The sequence below is a fragment of the Ranitomeya imitator genome, chromosome 3 (assembly GCF_032444005.1).
Source record: "Ranitomeya imitator isolate aRanImi1 chromosome 3, aRanImi1.pri, whole genome shotgun sequence".
Classification (NCBI taxonomy): domain Eukaryota; kingdom Metazoa; phylum Chordata; class Amphibia; order Anura; family Dendrobatidae; genus Ranitomeya; species Ranitomeya imitator.
In genome coordinates, this window is record NC_091284.1 from 57,744,992 (window position 1) to 57,770,590 (window position 25,599).

Here is a 25,599-nt window from a genome sequence, read left to right on the forward strand (position 1 = left end):
CACTCCTTCCACTAGGCCTCCACTGACCACACCACTGCTGCCCGTGTACCCCTGGAACCAATTTAAAATTGCCTACAGCCATGTGTTATTATTTTAGGCCTTCGATGCCTGTCTGCGGTCACTCCTTCCACTAGGCCTCCACTGACCACACCACTGCTGCCCGTGTACCCCTGGAACCAATTTAAAATTGCCTACAGCCAGCCCAATTTTTTTATTTTAGGCCTTCGATGCCTGTCTGCGGTCCATTCTTTCAACTACTACTACACTGACCAGGTCACTGCTGCCCGTGTACCCCTGGAACCAATTTAAAATTGCCTACAGCCATGTGTTATTATTTTAGGCCTTCGATGCCTGTCTGCGGTCACTCCTTCCACTAGGCCTCCACTGACCACACCACTGCTGCCCGTGTACCCCTGGAACCAATTTAAAATTGCCTACAGCCATGTGTTATTATTTTAGGCCTTCGATGCCTGTCTGCGGTCACTCCTTCCACTAGGCCTCCACTGACCACACCACTGCTGCCCGTGTACCCCTGGAACCAATTTAAAATTGCCTACAGCCAGCCCAATTTTTTGATTTTAGGCCTTCGATGCCTGTCTGCGGTCCATTCTTTCAACTACTACTACACTGACCAGGGCACTGCTGCCCGTGTACCCCTGGAACCAATTTAAAATTGCCTACAGCCATGTGTTATTATTTTAGGCCTTCGATGCCTGTCTGCGGTCACTCCTTCCACTAGGCCTCCACTGACCACACCACTGCTGTCCGTGTACCCCTGGAACCAATTTAAAATTGCCTACAGCCATGTGTTATTATTTTAGGCCTTCGATGCCTGTCTGCGGTCACTCCTTCCACTAGGCCTCCACTGACCACACCACTGCTGCCCGTGTACCCCTGGAACCAATTTAAAATTGCCTACAGCCATGTGTTATTATTTTAGGCCTTCGATGCCTGTCTGCGGTCACTCCTTCCACTAGGCCTCCACTGACCACACCACTGCTGCCCATGTACCCCTGGAACCAATTTAAAATTGCCTACAGCCAGCCCAATTTTTTTATTTTAGGCCTTCGATGCCTGTCTGCGGTCCATTCTTTCAACTACTACTACACTGACCAGGGCACTGCTGCCCGTGTACCCCTGGAACCAACATCAGAAAATATAAAAATAAGTATTTTGTTTACAAAAAAGAAAATACTGGAGAGATATCAAATGCAGACATTTTAACATTAAAAACAAACACACAACTAAAATCTGGTACAGTACTAAAAATGGCCACCAGCTACAATTACTTTCTCCTGCAAGTAGTTAACTGAAATGTTTTTTAAATTGAAAACACACATATGGCATCCACCGAGTGTTGTCCTGTCGCGTCTTCTTTATATTATTGCCGAGAAGATGCAAAACAATGAAAATAATAAAATCATTAATTACCAAAATAATAGAGAAAGTCAACACCACATTGCAAATAAACATTCATTCCAAATAAAGAAGCAGGGCGCGTCCGAGGGTGAGTATATACCTAATAAGAATATAATCACCCTCGGACGCGCAATGCTTATTTCCAACAGCCTTCCTTCCTAAGAATCAGCCCTTCCGTGGTGTAGAGAGACGTTGTGTTACACTCCAAGGTGTTCCCCAGGTTGCCTTTCCTGAGCTTCGATCTTCCGGCTTTAGTTTAGTAGTTGTTGGAAACTACGCTGCATTAGGCCTTCAAATTGGGTATGGGGTGTAGAGAGATGGTGTGTTCCACTCCAAGGTGTTCCCCAGGTTGCCTTTCCTGAGCTTCGATCTTCCGGCTCTCGTTTAGTAGTTCTTGGAAACTACACTGCATTAGGCCTTCATATTGGGTATGGGGTGTAGAGAGAGGGTGTGTTACACTCCAAGGTGTTCCCCAGGTTGCCTTTCCTGAGCTTCGATCGTCATGCTCTCGTTTAGTAGTTGTCGGAAACTACGCTGCATTAGGCCTACAAATTGGGTATGGGGTGTAGAGAGAGGGTGTGTTACACTCCAAGGTGTTCCCCAGGTTGCCTTTCCTGAGCTTCGATATTCCGGCTCTCGTTTAGTAGTTGTTGGAAACTACACTGCATTAGTCCTACAAATTTGGTATGGGGGAAACATTGGCGCATCTGCGGTCCCTCCTTCCTCTAGGCCTCCACTGACCTGTCTACTGCTGCCCGTGTTCCCCTGGAACCAATTTTAAATTGCCTACAGGCAGCCCAATTTATTATGTTAGGGCTTCGAAGCCTGTCTGCGGTCCCTCCTTCCACTAGGCCTCCACTGACCTGTCTACTGCTGCCCGTGTACCCCTTGAACCAACATCATAAAATAAAAAAAAAAGTATTTTGCTTATAAAAAAGAAAATACTGGTGAGATATCAAATGCAGACATTTTAACATTAAAAACAAACACACAACTAAAATCTGGTACAGTACTAAAAATGGCCACCAGCTACAATTACTTTCTCCTGCAAGTAGTTAACTGAAAGGTTTTTTAAATTGAAAACACACATATGGCATCCACCGAGTGTTGTCCTGTCGCGTCTTCTTTATATTATTGCCGAGAAGATGCAAAACAATGAAAATAATAAAATCATTAATTACCAAAATAATAGAGAAAGTCAACACCACATTGCAAATAAACATTCATTCCAAATAAAGAAGCAGGGCGCGTCCGAGGGTGAGTATATACCTAATAAGAATATAATCACCCTCGGACGCGCAATGCTTATTTCCAACAGCCTTCCTTCCTAAGAATCAGCCCTTCCGTGGTGTAGAGAGACGTTGTGTTACACTCCAAGGTGTTCCCCAGGTTGCCTTTCCTGAGCTTCGATCTTCCGGCTCTCGTTTAGTAGTTGTTGGAAACTACGCTGCATTAGGCCTTCAAATTGGGTATGGGGTGTAGAGAGATGGTGTGTTCCACTCCAAGGTGTTCCCCAGGTTGCCTTTCCTGAGCGTCGATCTTCCGGCTCTCGTTTAGTAGTTCTTGGAAACTACACTGCATTAGGCCTTCAAATTGGGTATGGGGTGTAGAGAGAGGGTGTGTTACACTCCAAGGTGTTCCCCAGGTTGCCTTTCCTGAGCTTCGATCTTCATGCTCTCGTTTAGTAGTTGTCGGAAACTACGCTGCATTAGGCCTACAAATTGGGTATGGGGTGTAGAGAGAGGGTTTGTTACACTCCAAGGTGTTCCCCAGGTTGCCTTTCCTGAGCTTCGATCTTCTGGCTCTCGTTTAGTAGTTGTTGGAAACTACGCTGCATTAGGCCTTCAAATTGGGTATGGGGTGTAGCGAGAGGGTGTGTTACACTCCAAGGTGTTCCCCAGGTTGCCTTTCCTGAGCTTCGATCTTCCGGCTCTCGTTTAGTAGTTCTTGGAAACTACACTGCATTAGGCTTTCAAATTGGGTATGGGGTGTAGAGAGAGGGTGTGTTACACTCCAAGGTGTTCCCCAGGTTGCCTTTCCTGAGCTTCGATCTTCCGGCTCTCGTTTAGTAGTTCTTGGAAACTACACTGCATTAGGCCTACAAATTGGGTATGGGGTGGAGAGAGATGGTGTGTTACACTCCAAGGTATTCCCCAGGTTTCCTTGCCATTGCTTCGGTCTTCCGACTCTCGTTTAGTAGTTGTAGAAAAGTACACTGCATTAGGCCTACAAAATGGGTATGGGGTGGAGAGAGATGGTGTGTTACACTCCAAGGTGTTCCCCAGGTTGCCTTTCCTGAGCTTCTATCTTCAGGCTCTCATTAAATTGTGGTTAAATGGAACAACTGCATTTGGCGTACTAGTTGGTTTGGGGCCTACTATCGGTGTCTGCCACTCCTTGCTGTTCTCCTCCACTGAACAAAGCTGTGCCGCCTGTTTACTACGGTTGCCAATTTTGAACTGCATTTCGACTACTTACTGATTTGGCCCTACTCTCTGTGTCAGCCTCTCATTCCAGTTGTCCTCCACTGCAATGCCCCCTGGTTATTCCTGTGTTACCAATTTTGAACTGCATTTAGCCCACTTTATTCTTTGGGCCTATATCTGTGTTTCCACTTCATCGTGCCCATTGCCCAGCCAGTGATAGATGAGTCTGCTGGTACATTGACCCATAACGCAACATTCCCCGTGCATGCTACACAACAACATTGTGACCCTGCTGAAAGTCAGGTTGCTCTTCCCGCATACCATACCACCTTACACGGGGACAAAGAGGAAGATGCAGATGAAAGTGCAGGTTCCTTCATCAGGTGGGGGGAGGAATACTAGTTGGCGACGTCACTGGCACAGTGCCTCTCATAGTACGCAAAAGTGTTGCTGCCGGTGGGAGGCGCCCCCGCCGTGCAAACAAACCGCTGTACTTTGAGGGGCCCTGTGCCAGTGCCAATGCCAACAAGTGGGCCCCCCCTGCTTGCTCAGGATCACAGCACTTGCAAAGTTGAAATACTTACCTCTCCCTGCTCCACTGCCGTGACGTGGTCCAGATTTCCTGGGCCCACTAATTACTTGAACCAGCCCTACCCCACACAACTTTAGCCAAATGACCCCCAATTTCAAATGCCTTCCAATTATTATAAGGTAAATTACGCTTGACAAGCTTCATTAAGAAGAATGGATGGTTTTGACATTAAAATGGGCACTCTAGGTGTTTTCCTGGCCCCCACTCACTGCCGACTATGCTGCCCCATTGACTTGCATTGGGTTTCGTGTTTCGGTCGATCCCGACTTTACGTCATAATCGGCCGATTTCACTCGACCCGACTTTTGAGATAGTCGGGTTTCGCGAAACCCGGCTCGACTCTAAAAAGGTCAAGGTCGCTCAACTCTATATAAGAGCATGCTCACACTGTGGCCATTTAATAGACAACAAATCTTAGAAGAAAAAGAAAATAGGCATATGTTCCTATGCTATACCCTGCTGTAAGCAAATAGTGATAGTACATACTATATATAATAGTGGGTACTTAGTAAACACTGATTTTAAACAAAAAAAGCATGCAGGCCATCCTACCACGACAAGGTGCACTCAATCGGGATGGTCCTATACTGTAGTATTAACCCTTTCCCCAGTTTGGGTTTTTCCGTTTTTGAGTTTCTGCTTTCTGCTTCCCAGAGCCATAACTTTTTTTATTTTTTGGTAAATATGGCAATGTGAGGGCTAGTTTTTTTGAGGGACAAGTTGTACTTTTGAAAGACGCCATTGATTTTGCCATGTAGTGTACGGGAAAACGGGAGAAAAATCAAAATGCGATGAAATTGCAAAAAAAGTGCAATTAGACATTTGTTTTTTGTTTTTTTTTAATATGCTCACTAAATGCTAAAATTGACCAGAAATTATGATTCTCCAGGTCATTACGAGTTTGTGGATACCAAATATGTATAGGTTCTTTTTTATTTAATTGCTAAAAAAAAAATCCACAGTTTCTAAAAAAAAACACTTTAATTAGAGAGAATGAAGATCAGAAATATAAAAAAAATGGGAGTGTTGTATGTGTTGCCATTTTCCAAATATTATTGTTTTTTTGTGGGGGGGGGACTTAGAATTTCTGCTATGGGGCCTCATGGTTTCTATGTACACCAGTAGGCTCCTGCTATGTCATTTCATGCCGAAATATAAGAGAGAGCTATAGCCAAGGAGTAGTTTTGTGTCCTTATTAACCAAACACATGGATCTCTCTGTATGTATGTATGGTTTTATTTTACTTGGATTCACTTTCAGCCGGAATATTACTGCATGACAGAGCAAACCAGGACCTAATAATCTCATAAGAAAGGAGACACTCAAGGATGTAAAACTAAACAGTTGTTTAATGAATGAATGGATGGAACATATATACAGGTTGTGCAGGAATCAGACTTGACATTGACTTTTTACACAATACAGACGGCTATGCTTTACGGTTACAGTGGCACATATCATGTGAAACAACGTTATAGTTATACAGCATACTTCAATAAGAGCCTGCATCTTCTCCTCTTTCTTCCTCAGCTCACTTTCTTGAAGTACACGTGCCCCAGCGTAGCAAACTTAGGCTACGTTCACATTTGCGTTGGGCGCAGCGTCGGCGACGCAACGCAACCAACAACGCATGTACACAACACAGCGTTTTGCGACGCATGCGTGGTCATAAGATCCTACAGATCAGGAATTTTGGCGCAGGGAAAATGCTACAAGTAGCGTACTCTGCGCCCTGTCTTGTGCGTCTATATGACGCATGCGTCGTCAAACGCAGTACAACGCATACCGGCGCATGTCCATGCGCCCCCCATGTTAAAGATAGGGGCGCATGACGCATGCGTCAGTATGCGTCGACGACGCTGCGCCCAACAACGTAAATGTGGACGTAACCTTAATATTTCTTCACTAATGCTCCCACTTCACCTGTGCTGTCTCACGGCTCCCCAAAGCCCACAGCTACCTCCTAGACTCCTGGCTCTGTAATCCAGAAGTTGAGCTATCCAGTCTATTAGTTCTCCTTTTCACACAAGGTGCCCTTTCCAGCCTGCTGTCTTCAGATGTTTATCACACTACTCAAATCCAATTGTTGGCTTACTACCTGTGTATCCAGATCCCCTCTTTAACACACACACTAGTCTGGTAATATCACCTTTTTCTCATCTACGTCTGTGCAGAACCCACACAGACGACTGGTAGAGTACAAGATTCCATCATGAACAGCGGGGATAAGAAGATGCGGCAAGGACTGGAAGGGTGTCGGTGAGTAACTAAGAGACCGAAGAGATGAATGGTGAAATGACTATAACAATTTTTTTATTTTTTCAACCTCTTGATGGCCCATTATGGTTCAGAAAAATGGTGGACACTAGGTCCATGCAAAAGTGAATTACAAAAAAATTGGACTTTGTCGAATGCCAAATTCTTGTAAAATTTGAGTTGAATTCATTTCTGTATTAACAAAAAGGGGCAAACGCCATATTGAAATCCCTCACTAATAAGCCATTAAATGTAATTTTTATTTTTATATATTACAACTGCTGTGAGGTATTACTAAAATATTGTTCATAATCTGTTCAATCTCATATTGTAAGGTATACAATTACAGGTGATTCTCACAAAATTAGAAAATCATCAAAAAGTTATTTTATTTCACTACTGAAACAGACTAAGGGACCTTTTTAAACACTTAAGAAGCCTTTGCAGGTGTTTTTTGTTAATTATTCTAATTTACTACGATAATGACTTTTGGGTTTTCATTGGCTTTAAGCCAGAGGTCCCCAACTCCAGTCCTCAAGGCCCACCAACAGGTCATGTTTTCAGGATTTCCTTTGCATTGCACAGGTGATGCAATTATTACCTGGGCAAGACTAAGGAAATCCTGAAAACATGACCTGTTGGTGGGCCTTGAGGACTGGAGTTGGGGACCTCTGCTTTAAGCCATAATCATCAACATTAACAGAAATAAACACTTGAAATAGATCACTCTGTAATGACTCTATATAATATATGAGATTCACTTTTTGTATTGAAGAACTGAAATAAAATAACTTTTTGATAATGTTCTAATTTTGTGAGAAGCACTTGTATATTTTGTATGGGTGTCACCGAGGAAGTCACCAACTTTCGGACAGAAGGATGTTCAAACTATAACACGAGTTAACCCGACATATTTCACTGCAGACGCTGCGTCATCAGGGAATGGGACACTGGCTAGAAAATCATCGGTCTTGAAGAATCTGGCTATCTGCCTACAGGGCCGCGTTCAGGGCATGACGGCTGTGACTGGCATATGGGGCTCGGAGGGCAGAGGGGGCCCGCATCGGGCCCCATCTCATCTGCTCACCGGGCCCCCACCAGCAGCCGCAGGCTAACCGGGCCCTTAGCGCCGACGCTGCAGCTGGTTAAAGCTATTGACGTGCGGGCGCGGGCCCGCACGTCAATAGTTAACAGCCGCCAGCCAATCGAGGCTGGCAGCTGATGTCAGCCGCAGCGTGTGTGCATGTCGCCGGCGTCTAACATCATTGTCAGTCGCCGGCGAGTGCACGCTGCAACGCTGCAGATGCGTGGAGACAGAGAACTTCGCCCGCCGCAGGAGCATGGCCAGGTGAGAAGAACTTTTTTTTTTTTTTATTGAGAGCGGCGATCCGGGGGGCCCAGGGCAGAACGCTGGACACGGGCAAAACGCTGGACACGGGGGCAGAAAGCTGGACACAGGCAGAATGCTGGACACAGGGGCAAAACGCTGGACACAGGGGCAGAAAGCTGGACACGGGCAGAACGCTGGACACAGGGCAGAAAGCTGGACATGGGCAGAAAGCTGGACACAGGGGCAGAACGCTGGACACAGGGGCAGAACGCTGGACACGGGCAGAAAGCTGGACACAGGGGCAGAAAGCTGGACACAGGGGCAAAAAGCTGGACACAGGGGCAGAACGCTGGACACAGGGGCAGAAAACTGGACATGGGGACAGAAAGCTGGACACGGGGGCAGAAAGCTGGACACGGGGGCAGAAAGCTGGACACGGGGGCAGAATGCTGGTCACGGGGGCAGAATGCTGGACACTGGGGCAGAAAGCTGGACACAGGGGCAGAAAGCTGGACACGGGCAGAAAGCTGGACACGGGCAGAAAGCTGGACACAGGGGCAGAAAGCTGGACACAGGGGCAGAATGGAGATACGGGGCATGATTGGAGACACAGGGGGCAGGATGAAAGGCATGGCGACATGACTGGAGACAGATGGGGCAGGATTGGAAACAGATGGGGCAGAATGGAGACATAGGGGGCATGATTGCAGACATGGGGGCATGATTGGAGATACGGGCATGATTGGAGACACGGGGCAGGATTTGAGACAGATGGGGCAGGATCATGGGGCAGGATGGATACGATGGAGACAGATGGGGCAGGATGGGGAGATCATATGGGGCAGAATGGATACTCATGAGGGCAGGATGGGAGAACATATGGCTGACGCCAAGAATGAGACACACGGGGGCTAGGATGGCGAATATTACCATAGGGGCTAATTAAGAGATATTATTATTGCAGTGATGTATTTATTTTATTTTTTGAGTATACTGTTTTAAATGGGGGCGGTCCTGTTACTGTGTAGAGTGATACTATGTCGCCTTCTTCATGTGGTGTAATGTACAGGCTGGGAAAATTAAGTAATGTGTTCTACAAGCGGAAATCGAGATAACTGTGTTATTTCCTGCAGAAACGAGTCCTGGCTGGATGAAGTGATGACGGTCTGTGCTGGATGAAAGATGAAGGACTTCACCTAGAGACGTCACTGGTGAGTCAGTGTTACCTATACACTGACACTATATACTGTATACTATATACAGAGGTCCTGTGTACAATGTCACTAGTGATCACTGTATTACCTATACATTATATACAGAGCTCCTGTGTATAATGTCACCGGTGATCACTGTATTACCTGTACACAGACACTGCTTACTAATTACAGATCTCCTGTGTATAATGGCACTGATGGTGCTAGTATTGTGGTGTTTTTTTATTACTGATCAGTATTGTAGTATTCAGTCACTATGTGGTGGTAATATGTGGTCTGGTCATGATGCGGTGATATTTGTTCCTTGTATTTGATATTATTCGATCACCGTGGTGGTAATATGTCATCTGGTCATTATGCTGTGGTATTTGTTCCTTGTATGTGGTATTTTAGGTCATTTTAAAAATTGAAAAATAAATAAAAATATGCCTAAATTGTATTGCATATTTTAGCAAATATTTAATAGGTTACAGCAGAGTAGGGCCCGGCCTAAAGTGTCTACCGTGTTATGGTGGCGGCTTAAAAAATCTTTTGGCCAAAAACAAAAGCTGCCGGCTAGTTGTGTGATCTGGTGATGGGAACTATCAATGTGTGATAGGTGAGAAGTGGAGATTTTCCAAGAGAGAACAGTGGGACTGTGGACAGTTCGAGGGGTGGAGCCTGGAGGCAGGGCTGGGGTGGAGCCTGGGCAGAGTCTCAAGGGGGCCCCGAAAATTTTGCCAGTATGGGGCCCCAAAATTTCTAGTGGCAGCCCTGTCTGCCTAAAATGAGAAGCAAACTTTCCTCTAGTTCCCCTGAATCTCCTCCTACTATCTGGGCTGGACAGCTGCTAACCCTTTCTTTCCCAGCTTTCAATCATATAACTGTATTACACAAACAACAAGACATGAACAATGTTGGTGTAAAAGTCTTCAGAGGCAGTTAGACATCTTCTCACTCTTTTACAATGTAATAATATAGGAAGTCTACTAATCAGTAGAGGCACCAGCTATGCTTCAGATAGCAGGAGGTTTGTAGTGCTCTGGCGCGGAGGCTATGGACTACCAATATGGCCACTAGAGCAGGTTCCTTCAGGTAATTTTGCCCAACTCTAATGATTTTGCAATGAATTGTTGGGAAATATTTATTCCATAAATGGAGACCTCAAGATTGTGATGTGAATTACTGTCCAAGCCTCTTGGATGCATATTGAATATGTATAATTAGAAATGGAATTCCTTAACCCCTTAATGCCATCAGATGTACTATTCCATCCATGTGACCTGGGACTTAATTCCCATGGATGGAATAGTACGTCCAATGTGATCAGCCACGCTCCGGGTGTCAGCTGATTCTCACAGCTGGCACCTGGCACTAAGTGCCTGGAGTGGTCACGGACCGCTCCCAGCACTTTAACCACCGGAACACTGCGATCAAACATGATCACAGTATTCCGGAGCTGGCATAGAAGCTGACAGCCCCTCTGCCTTTGTATCGGAGACCCTGCAGCATGACGCGGGGTCCCGTTCGCTCACTTGGTAATCCGATGTCATCATGACGACATCCGTGCTACCAGAGCTGAGAGACTTCCTGTCATGCGCAGTGCATGTCAGGAAGTCTCTAAGGTCAGTGTGCAGGGATTGCAGCGCTGACAGCTTCTATAGAATGCAGATCTGCATGCTATAGAAGCGATCAGCCTGCATAAAATGAGTGTCCCATAGTGGGACACAGTGTAAAAGTTAGAATGAATTTAAAAAAAAAAAAAGTTATAGCTCTCAGAATAAAACAATGCAAAAATAATTATTTTTTATATAAAATATTTTTTATTGTATAAAAGCACCAAAACGTAAAAAACTATAAACAAGGTATCGCTGTCATTGTACTGACCCGAACAATAAAACTGCTTTATCAATTTTACCACACACGGAACGGTATAAACGCCTCCCCTCTAAAAGAATTTCATGAATTGCTCGTTTTTGTTCCTTCTGCCTCACAAAAATTGGAATAAAAAGCGATCAAAAAATGTCATGTGCCTGAAAAAGGTACCAGTAAAAACGTCAACTTGTCCCATAAAAAACAAGACCTCACTTGACTCTGTGGGTCAAAATCTAGAAAAATTATAGCTCTCAAAATGTGGTGATGCAAAAACTATTTTTTGCAATAAAAAGCGTCTTTTATTGTGAGACAGCTGCCAAACATAGGAACCTGCTATAAATAGTAAATCAACTAAAGGGGCCCCCTTTATCATCCCCTTAGATAGGGAAAAATAATAAAATAAAAAAATGTATTTCCATTTTCCCATTAGGGTTAGGGCTAAAGTTAGGGTTAGGATTGGGGCTAGAGTTGAGGTTAGGGTTTGGTTTATGTTTACGGTTGGGTTTAGGGTTAGGGTTGGGATTAGGGTTAAGGGTGTGTCAGGGTTAGGGGTGTGGTTAGGGTTATGGTTAGGGTTGAGATTAGGGTTAGGGGTGTGGTTAGGGTTAAGGGTGTGGTTAGGGTTAAGGTTAATGTTGGGATTAGGGTTAGGGGTGTGTTGGGGTTAGGGTTGGAGTTAGAATTGGGAGGTTTCCACTGTTTAGGTACATCATGGGCTCTCCAAATGCGACATGGCATCCGATCTCAATTCCAGCCAATTCTGCATTGAAAAAGTAAAACAGTGTGCCTTCCCTTCTGAGATTTGCCGTGCGCCCAAACAGTGGTTTACCCCCACATATGGGGTATCAGCGTACTCAGGACAAATTGGACAACAACTTTTGTGGTCCAATTTCTCCTATTACCCTTGGGGGAAAAAATGGACCTGAAGTAAATTTTTTGTGAAAAAAAGTTAAATGCTCATTTTTTATAAACATTCCAACAATTCCTGTGAAACACCTGAAGGTTTAATAAACTTCTTGATTGTGGTTTTGAACACTTTGAGGGGTGCAGTTTTAGAATGGTGTCACTTTGGGGTATTTTCTATCATATAGCCTCTCAAAGTGACTTCAAATGTGATGTGGTCCCTAAAAGATATGGTGTTGTAAAAATTAGAAATCGCTGTTCAAATTTAACCATTATAACTTCCTAACAAAAAAAATTCAGTTTTTTTCACAAACAAATGCAAGTCATATCAAATAATTTTACCACTATCATGAAGTACAATATGTCATGAGAAAACATTGTCAGAATCACCGGGATCCGTTGAAGCGTTCCAGAGTTATAACCTCATAAAGGAACAGTGGTCAGAATTGTAAAAATTTGCCTGGTCATTAACATTCAAACCACCCTTGGGGGTAAAGGGATTGAAGGGGACGTACAGTGCCAAACGTTAATGGTCCAAAGACACAAACTGTATTAAAATAACAATGTCATTATTACTTTTCCAAGCTCTCACTTGCGTCTTTTAGATTGTTTTTATATGGCAGAACTATGTGACAAGACATGGCTTAGGAGTCTTATACCATCTACCTTGACATAGATTGAGCGCATTAATTGGCAGGATCGGTCACAAGCAGTAGATGTGATACCGTCACTGCAACCAACAAAAAGAAGGAGGGAGCAGATGAGAAAAGTAGTTGGAGCAACATGAGTAAATAATGATGATTTGCTGGATACAAATCAGGCCTTTGGACCAAAGACATTTAAAAACATACAACCCATTTAAAAATGTTTGTGAAAAGGTTTAATATTGATAATAAAACTAACACAGTCAAGAACCTTTTGATCTCAATGAGGTCTGTCTAGGTAATTCCTAAATTTTTGCTCCTAAAAATGGCAAGGTATGTGATACCATATCGTTCCTTCCATAGGGGAGTACCGGCAAATTTGGCGATTGATGGGCAGGACACCATTTTTTTTCTTTGATTAAAGCTGAGAATAAATGGACAATCTCTAACAGAAGCTTTATAATATTGGTGTTTTCTTTTGTGGTCAGAATGGTCTTTGAGCCAAGCCTTCATGAAATTAGGACCTCTGTACAAACCTAAAATTACTAGTAAAAAAACATAATGCCTCTGTATGAAATCATAGATGTAAGGATTGGAGGTAAAGTATAGGACTTTAGACATCTATGGTTGCGGTATTATTGCCTTGTACAACACAGCATGGAGACTTGAGGAGATTTCGTGTCGCTGATCCTCATCCCAGCTCTAGCCTTCACATTTCATAATTGAGCCACAACACATAGGGAGCCTACGTCTAAAAAAATAAAAAAGAACAAGTGCAGAACAAGCTTTCATCATTAGTTAGCGGATTTTAATGATTTGGAAGGTAAAAAGGTCCTATACTAATCTCCATAAATTTTGCAGTTAGTTACAGGAAGCATCACATAATTATAATGTAACATTGTAAACATTATCAAGCGGCCATTCATGGAGAACACGAGCGCTTCTGTTGCCATGACATGTTTTCATTAGGGTTTGCAAAAATAATAGAAAGGAAGGAATTTCAGGATAATTCTATTTACGTATAGGTTCTGTCTGAGGATATATCACTTATAGAGGAATAATCTTCTAGCTTGTATACACACTTTAATATGTCGTAATTGTTGGAGCTTTAGGCTTTATTTAATTAGAAAATGGATTTCGTAGCTGCTCTTTGTCAGGTGACTTCCTTTTGGTTGTCTGGAAAGTCTAAGCTGTCTCGGTATTAGATGACGGAGGTTGTGGGTAGGCTTGCTACTGCTTTTCCAAGCATAATTGCAAGAGGAAAAATAATATATTGTAAATAAAAAAAAAAAAAAAAAAAAAAATGTAAAAACATTTTCATCAGAGTCATCCCCTCCTAAGTATGTTTTCTCTTGTTTCTGGTGGAAAAAATATATTGTCACTTCAGATGAGTGGATCTTTTGAAATTCAAGTTCACACACCACTAAATTTTTCCCCAAAATTTGATTTGCATCAAATAAACACTCGCAAATCTCAATACTGTAAAGCTGGTAATTTCTAATAAAAATAAACGTGGGGGAGAGGAGAAAGAGAAACAGAGAAGGTCGCTGAGTATAAGAGCTAACACTCTACAGGATAGAGAGGACTCCACTGACCATAAGAGCTTATACTCTATAGGAGAGAGGAGCCTGCTTACAATAAGAGCTTATGCTCTACAGGAGAGAGAGGACTCCACTGGCCATAAGAGCTTACACTCTACAGGAGAGAGAGAGGACTCTACTGACCATAAGAGCTTATACTCTACAGGAGAGAAAGGACCCCGCTGACCATAAGAGCTTACACTCTACAGGAGAGAGAGGACCCCGCTGATCATAAGAGGTTACACTCTACAGAAGAGAGAGAGGACCCTGCTGACCATAAGAGCTTACACTCTACAGGAGAGAGAGGACCCCGCTGATCATAAGAGCTTACACTCTACAGAAGAGAGAGAGGACCCCACTGACCATAAGAGCTTATACTCTACAGGAGAGAGAGAGAGGACCCCACTGATCATAGGAGCTTACACTCTACAGGAGAGAGAGAGGACCCTGCTTACAATAAGAGCTTATGCTCTACAGGAGAAAGAGAGGACCCTGCTGATCATAAGAACTTACACTCTACAAGAGAGAGAGAGGACCCTGCTGAGCATAAGAGCTTACACTCTACAGGAGAGAGAGAGGACGCCACTGTCCATAAGAGCTTACACTCTACAGGAGAGAGAGGACCACGCTGACCATAAGAGCTTACACTCTACAGGAGAGAGAGAGGACCCCACTGACCATAAGAGCTTACCCTCTACAGGAGAGAGAGAGGACACCGCTGACCATAAGAGCTTATACTCTACAGGAGAGAGATGACTCCACTGACCATAAGAGCTTATACTCTACAGGAGAGAGAGGACCCTGCTGACCATAAGAGCTTACACTCTACAGGGGAGAGAGGACCACACTGACCATAAAAGCTTACACTCTACAGGGGAGAGAGGACGCCACTGGCCATAAGAGCTTACACTCTACAGGAGAGAGAGAAGACCCTGCTAACCATAAGAGCTTATACTCTACGGGAGAGAGAGAGAGAGGACTCCACTGACCATAAGAGCTTATACTCTACAGGAGAGAGAGAAGACCCTGCTAACCATAAGAGCTTATACTCTACGGGAGAGAGAGAGAGGACCCCACTGACCATAAGAGCTTATACTCTACAGGAGAGAGAGGACTCTACTGACCATAAGAGCTTACACTCTTCAGGTGAAAAAATGGACTCTGCTGACCATAAGAGCTTACACTCTACAGAAGAGAGAGAGGACCCCACTGACCATAAGAGCTTACACTCTACAAGAGAGAAAGGACCCTGCTGACCATAAGAGCTTACACTCTACAGGAGAGAGAGGACCCCGCTGATAATAAGAGCTTACATTCTACAGGAGAGAGAAAGGACCCCGCTGACCATAAGAGCTTACACTCTGCATGAGAGAGAGAGGACCCCACTGACCATAAGAGCTTACACTCTGCATGAGAGAGAGAGGACCCCACTGACCATAAGAGCTTACATAGTACAGAAGAGAGAGAGACTTACTCAAACTCTGGAGATGGAGAGCTTACACTCTACAGGGCATATGATCCCGCTTACCATACTTACACTCTACAGGAGAGAGAGAGGACCTCGCTGACCATAAGAGTTCTAGAGGAGAAAGAGACTTACCCAGTAATTCTACAAATGGAAAGCGACTCTGTTGTACAAAGTGAGCGCTACTGGAAGGTGTATAATAATCCATAAGATGCAGGGCATTGTAAGATGCTTCCTGATTCTTCAGCAGTGTGGGAAAAGAAGCCGGGCACATTTTTTTTGCAAACCACAATCTAATCTGAAAATGTTCGAATTCACCCCAAACTCGATTCTCCATTGATTGATCCTCTCATCTCTAAGCATCTCAATTAAGAGTAACCTTCTAGAATGATTTTAGTAATCAAACTAACAGTATAGCTGTATATGTCTTAGTACAACAATAAAATAATACTTGTTTTGTATTAATATATAGTCCCTGTGTTGAGAAATTGAGCTAAAAGCTAAATGCAAATTAGCCTGGAAGTGCATTTGAGACTGTCTGTCAGTCTATATTGACGAGAGCCCAATGCACTTATAGTCTTATTTGCATGTGGTTTCAAGCTCAAAACTTGATTTCTCAGCATTGGAACATCAGCTTTTTACAAAACATGTTTAATTTTAATTGTTGCGTTATGCAACCATACCACTGGTTTCATAAGCAAAAAAAATCCTAACAAGTTTGCTTTATTGGGTGGTGGAGTGTGGGTTACACAGAGTTAGTTGACTTCTGTATGGAAAATCTGATAAATATCTATCTATATGTACTGTGACACTGTGAGAGGAATCATATATGAGGGCCGGTATCTGTCCCCCAGGATGCGTATGGAGACATATTAAATCCGCCGAAGCGCATTGTGTTTACACTAAAACGTCTGTGTTTTATAAGGCAATGTAAAAGTAAGTGTGGATTTGGTCAAAGTAGTTGACCAAGTCAGACTTTAGGAAAGCCCAACATGGTCTTTTATTTTTGGAGGGAGTTGTAGGTTTGGTAGTGGGCCGAATCCCTCCCTCCACTCTAAGTTTTGGGAGTGGCTCTGTGTCCATGACTCCCATTTAAACTCTCAGTTTTGTCTTGGGTGTGTCAGTTTTGGTTTTGCAAGCTGCAAAGCTGCAGAGCAGGTGGCTCTGTACAACCCAGGTCTGTGTGGAGCTAACACAGAGTCAGGGACTTCAAAGCGGCTGACGCTCCCAAGAGATACGGCTGTGCCATTACCTATGGCAACAGGTTGGAGCACGAACTGTTTTTTGAGGACCCATCTGTGAACCAGAGGATATCGTTTTCCTGTTTATGTGAGTTTCTGGAATAAAGACATTTTATGTTGAACTTTCTGTGGTCTCTGCCTATCTGTCAGATTGTGTAAACCCCGCTGCACTACAGTACCTAACCTATATCCAAGCTTAGTTACAATCCCTATGAGGGATTATTTCTGGTATTAAAAGACTATTCTCAATACTTGAAAGTTATCACATTTTCAAAGGGTCTTTGAACAAATCCCAAGAATGAAGCTCTGAAGTGCCAAATTGGAAAAAAGTGATGGATGCACATGAGCCCCAGTATTTTGATCATTGTCTATTGGAAAGCTGGAGAAAGCCAAGCATTGGAGGTATGCCATAATTCCAACTATTGTATATACATATCTACAGTATATACAGCTCTGGCAAAAATGAAGAGACCACCACATCAAAACCCTGTCATAGGCAGCCCAATCTCCAGATCTGAACCTCATTGAAAACCTCTGGAATGTAATCAGGAGGATGATGGATAGTCACAAGCCATCAAACAAAGAAGAACTGCTTAAATTTTTGCGCCAGGAGCAGTGTGAAAGACTGGTGGAAAGCATGCCAAACTGCATGAAAGCTGTGACTAAAAATCATAGTTATTCCACAAAATATTGATTTCTGAACTCTTCCTGAGTTAAAACATTAGTATTGTTGTTTTAAATGATTATGAACTTGTTTTCTTTGCATTATTTGAGGTCTGAAAGCACTGTATTTTTGTAATTTTGACCATTTCTCCTTTTCAGAAGAAAGATACAAATTTTATTGCTTGGAAATTCGGAGATATGTTGTCAGAAGTTTATAGAATAAATGAAAAATTTACATTTCACTCAAAAATATACCTATAAAGAGAAAATCAGACAAACTGAACATTTTGCAGTGGTCTCTTATTTTTTGCCAGAGCTATATATATATATATATATATATATATATATATATCAAGAGGGTCTCTGGTAAGGTGCTGGAGAGGAGATATGTTTCATTGAGGGAATTAATTTCAGTGAAAGATTCTTGGAAATTTTGCTCCAGCATATAGGACCAGGGCCAGGTTTATGATTAACAGCTGAACAGGTGGGCGGGACAGCGGTGCACCATATCCCCACCCTAGGGAGGAGTCCAGGAGCTAAAAGTGAAGCCTTTAGAAATAATGATGATTCTCTTTACTCTAGAGGGGGCTGATCTCCAGAGCTGGGTTCCTGGTAAAAAGAGCTGGACATCCGGTTTTCTCTACGGAACCCCGCAGTTATAAGGATTGTAGTGAGTGCTGTTTTGTTTATGTCAAGCAGACTGAATATGAATATTTATTTTGTCTGGACTGGTTTATGAAGCTTGTTTTAATAAATACGATAGATAGATAGATAGATAGATAGATAGATAGATAGATAGATAGATAGATAGATAGATAATAGATAGACAAAAGTCACTATTTTGTGATAGCTGATGGTTTAGAAATTTTGAATTTCACTACTTTGTGCTTTCACAGCACAGAGTAATATTTTACAACTGCAGAGCTTAATGCACTCCTGTAATGTTTTGCATATGGGTCACTGCAAAATCATATATTTTACTAGAGAAGCAAAATATGAAGAATAATGTGTTCCTTCTGCATCTTTCCTGGCATGGACTTCTGGCATTAGCACCTTGCTTTTATTTTAAGGAGATTAAAACATAAAATAAAAGCAGTATAATGCAGTAGGGACCATCTCCCCCAAAATACTCATTCAAATTCTTAAGTCAGTACATCATTTATTATTCACACACATATATTCAGTATCGATAGATACTGTAGATAGATAATAGATGGATAGATACATAGATTCATAGATAGATAGATAGATAGATAGATAGATAGATAGATAGATAGATAGATAGATAAATTGATTCCTGCTCTCCGTCCTTTCTGCACATCCAAATGACAGGTCCAATCTGCACCATATGTGGCATATAGATAAATCAGGCTCTTCAGAAGATTTTAGACCAGGTTTCAACGCCCTAGGACCCACAGTTATTGACATATTTGATAAAAAAAGTAATACAAAATTTTCAAAATAGGTAAATCAGTAACTATTCAAAGTTTTAGATGGGGTTTCAGCTTTTCGTAGCATCTACCGTTCTTAATGTGTTCACCAAAAACGGTGAACAACTACAAATAATTTACGCCCAACAACTGGACTAATCTACTCCAATTTCAGCATGTAGGTAAATCAGGTGCTTAGGAACGTTTTGCACCAGGTGTCAGTTCTCTAACACCTACTGTTCTCAACATATTTGAAAAAAAAATGGAATACAAAGCCAAATATTAATTTAATTTTTTTTTAGGACACGACTTGAGAGATGTAAGCAATGCATAACACCTCAGATATTATTAGTTCCAAACAATGTTGTTAATCCCACATACAAATAATAAACATTTAAACCTAATAGTAATTTTAAATATAAATTCATGTGTAACTTTCAAAAGTGTTAATAGTTTATTTAACATTTCACAAAATGCAAAAGAGAAATCACCATCACATCAATATTTGGAGTGATCAACACTAGGGAGGGTTTGTCAGGTTCGGCCCAACTGTACTTCAAAGTTTGTTTCGGTATCAGAACTTGACCTCTGGACTTGACTTGACCTGAGCTTTAATGGGGATAAATGTAAAGTCATGCACTGGGGCAGAAGTAATAAGATGTATAACTATGTGCTTAATTGTAAAACTCTGGGCAAAACTGTCACTAAAAAAGACCTGGGTGTATGGGTGGATGACAAACTCATATTCAGTGGCCAGTGTCAGGCAGCTGCTAGAAAGGCAAATAAAATAATGGGATGCATTAAAAGAGGCATAGATGCTCATGAGGAAATCATAATTTTACCTCTATACAAGTCACTAGTTCGAGAATAGTGTGCACAGTTCTGGTCTCCGGTGTATAAGAAAGACATAGCTGAACTGGAGCGGGTGCAGAGAAGAGCGACCAAGGTTATTAGAGGACTGGGGGGTCTGCAATACCAAGATAGGTTATTACACTTGGGGTTGTATAGTTTGGAAAAACGAAGGCTAAGGGTGATATTATTACAATGTATAAATACATGAGGGGACAGTACATAGACCTTTCTAATGATCTCTTTACTCGTAGGCCTGAGACGGGGACAAGGGGGCATCCTCTACGTCTGGAGGAAAGAAGGTTTAAGCATAATAACAGACGCGGATTCTTTACTGTAAGAGCAGTGAGACTATGGAACTCTCTGCCCTATGATGTTGTAATGAGTGATTCATTACTAAAATTTATGAAGGGACTGGATGCCTTTCTTGAAAAGTATAATGTTACATGTTATTTACACTAGATTCCTTGATTGGGCGTTGATCTAAGGAACTAGTCACTAGGAACTAGCCATATTTTTTCCCCCAATGTAGAGCTTACTGTTTGCCACATGGGTTTTTTTTGCCTTCCTCTGGATCAACAAGTTAGGGCATGTTAGGTTAGGCTATGGGTTTAACTAGATGGACTTAAAGTCTTCCTTCAACCTTAATAACTATGTTACTATAAAGACAGCATAAAGTCCTTTATTAGAAATAAGACTAAACACAGTTTCCATTTTATTTAAAAATAACAAACACAGTTATACTCACCTAACGCCTAATTCCACCGAACCCTCATTCTCCTGTAATAAAAGTAAAATAAAAAAACAACAGTATCCCTCATCTGTCGGTTGTTCTGTCCCATGCTGTAATCCATGTCTGGAGGATTAATAGTTTTTAACCTGGATGATGCCAAGATACGACCATCCAGGCTGAGAACCACTGGTGCATGAGCTGCTGCGAGCACAGCCTCAGTGATAAGCGGTGAAGTCATCGAGGTTACCTCCGGTCACTGAGGCTGCTTTCCCAGAAGGGCTAAACTGCCATAACCTCAGCACCATGGGAAAAAGTCAGTGATGAGTTCACTGCAGTTTAAGCTCAGTGACTTCATAGCAGATCACCGTGAGAATCACTGGCACTTGCACTGATATCATAAAGGTGAAGTGAGTTCATTGGCCTTAAACTCGCAGGACCTGTCTGATGGCACCGCGAGCAGGAGAACTTTCTCACTCTTGTGGTGCCCTCAGACAGGGAACAGCATTTCACAGGCAGACACTGACATGGAACCATGCAGTCTGCCATCTAGATGTAGCAAAGCTAGACCCGTCGTGGGACAAATGGATTAAAAGCATCTCTGTGGAAAGGTGAGGAATATTATTTTTTGTTTTTTTTACCTCTTTTGCAGATGACGGGGAATAGGAGAGGTTTTAAGTATGGTTTCATTAAGATTATTACAGGAGTCTGTGTCATTCTTTCAATTACAGGACTTTATTCTTGATGTGTGTAACTATTGTAAGTATTATTGACGCCTCTCCATTACTAACCTTGGAGGATGATGTCACCTGACAATACAAAGGTGACGTCAACCCCCCAACTATCACCCCACTTGCCACCTATACAGGGCAGGTGGGAAGAGGTTTGAAGAGCAAAGCTAAGTGCCAGAATTGGTGCATCTTAGAGATGGACCTTTTCTGGAGCTGCTGAGAGCTGATGTTTTTAGCCTGGGGGGCATTATCTATGGCCCCTTCATAGGGTATTAATATCAGCCCATAGCTGTCTGCATAGACTTTGCTGGTTATTAATTATAGGGGGACCCTATGTTAGGGGACAAGTTCCCGCCTCTGCAAAGGGGGAATCTCGGGCCATCTCCGCTGCAGTCTCCTATTCTTCTCCTGCCGCAGTGGAACCTGCTCAGCCGAGACGTCGGTCCCAGCATCTCGCTCAGTCTGACACTGTGCAAAGCGTTACTGCTGCCTTTCCAGCTTCTGCCATTGTAGCCAGTGCTGGGCAGTGGCGAGCAGATGCTTTTGGGACTAAGTCCTACTTTTCCCCTTCTAAGGATGCCCAGAGTAAGATCTCTCGTTGAAGATCAAGGGTCACATGCTTAGATGCTGCAGCAAATCCCATTGGTCCTCTAGGAAGGTCCTGAAGTTGCTCAAGTTCTGTGGCAGCCTTCCATTGGTCCTTCTGGGAAGGTCCTGCACTTGCTGCAGCTATAAAAGGTTCGAATGACTGCACGGCCATGCGCTAGTATCAATTCATGTCATGAGTTTTGCGCCAATGTGGTCATACATGTGTGTATTCAGGGCCTAGGCTGAATAAGCCACTAGAATGCCGGCACCACCGGTGATAAGATTGTGTGTATGCATTCAGGGTCCCGGCTGAAATAAGCCACTAGAATAGCGGCTCCTCCGGTGAGGAGATTGTATGAGTGCCTCTTTGACTGCGTGACCACAGACTGTTATCTGCTCGGCAGTTGCTGTGTACTCCTGTGAGCTAAACAGGACACAGTGCTTTTTTTATAGGCGACTCTGTGAAGTAACAGAGTTTGCTTCTACCGCCATATAGGGCCGCCATTTGCCAGCAGCAGGTTCTCTCCTGCACTGTGGACCCTGAGCTGCGAACGCACCAAATATCATCTCACTATTTACTCGGTGCGTTCCGCTAGCCCCTAACATCCTACGTCATTTTTTTAGGGTACCCCATTTTAATAGCTAGTAAAGCCTAATTATACAGTTGTGAGCTGTTATTAATAACCTGGGAAGCGTCATGGTTATTTCCCTCCTTCCCAGACTATAAACATCATCTCCCAGCCGTCGGCTTTCCCTCTGCTGGTTAAGAAAATTACACAGGAGGCCACGCCATTTTTATCAGATTTTTACAGTAATTTGCACACACACTGTACTAATTGTATTTGTCACAGACATCTGTATATCTACCTATTCTTTGTATAATTAATGTATGTAATCCATCTCTTCTATCCTGTAGGCTCCTGCAGTGATTTTACAGTACACGGCAGATGAATTGCCGGCTTTTCTTCCATCTATCTATGTAATATATATATATATATATACACAATACATAAATATGTGTGTTTGTCAATGACATCTACATGTAACAACTCTGCTGGCATCACTACATGGCCTCCTATCCCTCACATACCTTCGTACTCACTGTTCCATGTCATGTTGTGTTCAGTCTGTTGCCAGCTCCATATTCTGTGCCTCTGCTCTCTGCATGCGGCCTAGCTGTGTGCATAGGTGGGTGGTGCCAGCACTCTCTAGTTCTTATAGGAATCAGGTGCACCTGTCTAATCTGTTCCAGACCAATTACCAAGAGGCCTCCACTATTTAGGGCAGCTCCACCCAGTGAACTGGGCCTGTGCAATGTGTTAACTCAGTTGGTGTTTTGCTTCTGAGCTGCCAGGCCTTGCTCTGTGTCTTGCCTTCTCTGAAGGCTGTTTTCTTTGCTTTGCCTTGTACCTGTCTGCCTGCCCTCCAGGAGGCTGTATATCCTGGTCCCTGTGTCTTTCTTCCAGTACCTTGACTCTTTCCGTTAGCTTGTCTGAACTCTGTCCTACCACTGTCTCCTTGTCTGTACATCTTTCCCTACTGTGTCCTTACTTGTGTTCACTCTGAACCACTCTTCTACCTCTGCTCTGCACTCCTGCGATTCTGTTCTGTTCCACTCTGCTGCTGCAGAATCTCTTGCTGCAGCTCCTCTCCGCATACCTTGTGGTTTCACTCTGCTCTGCTCTTGCTGCTGCAGAATCTCTTGCTGCAGCTCCTCTCCGCATACCTTGTGGTTTTGCTCTGCTCTTGCTGCTGCAGAATCTCTTGCTGCAGCTCCTCTCTGCATACCTTGCGGTTTACCTCCTGTGTGAATAGGTCCCAACCTGTTCCTTCTTACACCACACCAACCTACCCTGTGATTAACAAATGGAACATCAGGGGCTCTGTAAAAACAAAACCATGGTCTGGTAGACCAACAAAAATTTCATCCACAACTGCCAGGAAAATTGTTCGGGATGGAAAGGAAAACCCACATATAACATCAGCTGAAATACAGGGCTCACTGAAAACTAGTGGGGTGGCTGTTTCAAAATACACAATAAGGAGGCACTTGAAGAAAAATGGACTGCATGGTCAAGTTGCCAGAAGAAAGCCATTACCACAAATGCCAAATGCCACAAAGTATCTCGCCTACAATAAGCAAAACAGCACAGAGACAAGCCTCACAACTTCTGGAACAAGGTAATTTGGAGTGAGGAGACCAAAATTGAACTTTTTGACTACGACCATAAATGTTACTTTTGGAGAGAGGTCAACAAGGCCTATGATGAAAGGAACACCATTCCTACTGTAAAGCACGGAGGTGGATCGCTGACATTTTGGGGATGTGTGAGCTACAAAGGCACAGGAAACTTGGTCAAAGTTGAAGGAAAAACGAATGCAGCATGTTATCAGCAAATACTGGAGGCAAATTTGCACTCATCAGTACGGAAGCTGTGCATGGGACATACTTGGATGTTCCAACATGACAACGATCCAGAACACAAATTGACCTGTAATTGGCTACAGCCAGAGGCGTAGCTAGGGTTTTAACTTAGGGGGGGGGGGGTGAAACACCTGAGTGGGCCCCTAACCAGCTAACCCTGATTACAACTACGGTTGCGCACTCTAATTGTGAATATAAAGGAACCTCAGTATATGACCGCGCTGTTATTGAAAATAAATCAATACACAAAACAAACATTGATTTTACTGCCATATTGTGACCATATAGTGGTAGATACCAGTTCTGCAGACCATATAAGAGATTACAGTACAGTCATGGATGGTGACTTACAGCTGACGTCCTTTCTGATGGAATCGTTCACTTTCCCGTCTTTTCCACCTGGCCCACACCGACATGACAACTTCTCCAACCAGGACTTGTCTGCAGAGATTACAACAAAGACACGTCTGACTCCTCACATTTCCTGCACTGTCCCCATCTTCCCCAACATGCACAAACTCTTCATCCTGATGATGTCCCAATACTGAGCCGCTGCTGCCGTATGTGTCCCTATTACTGCCCCTGATACTCCAATACTGAGCCGCTGCTGCCATATGTGTCCCACTCCCTATTACTGCACTTACTGTGGGGTACAATAACGGCTCCTTTTACTGCCCCACATAATAATGCCACCACTGTGTGCCCCTTACATAATAATAATGACTCCTTTGTGCTCTCTAGAGAGTAAAATTGCCTCCTAGAAAATATTAATGCCCTTTGCTAGTGCCCTCCACATTTTTGACCTAGAAAGTAATAATACCCCATATGCAACTTTGATGGTCACAATACTCTGAGTGCCCCTATAACAATAATGCTTAAGTGCCCACTTAAGATTTAATAATGTCCCCTAAATTCCCCCATGTACTGCTCCATTATACACAGTATGGTGAGCTCAAAGCTTCCATATACGCAGTATAAGGCCCCCACAGCTCCCCTATACACAGTATGATGATTCTATAATTCCCCATATACACCGCATGATGTTCCCACTGCTCCCCTTTACACAGTATGATGTTCCCACTGCTCCCCTTTACACAGTATGATGTTCCTACTGCTCCCCTATAGAAAGTATAAGCCCAATGCTCCCATTTACACAGTATAATGCTGACAGAGCTCCACTATAGAAAGTATAATGTACCCCAGAGCCCCCTATATACAGTGTAATGGGCCAACAACTCCCATATGCACAATTTAATGCC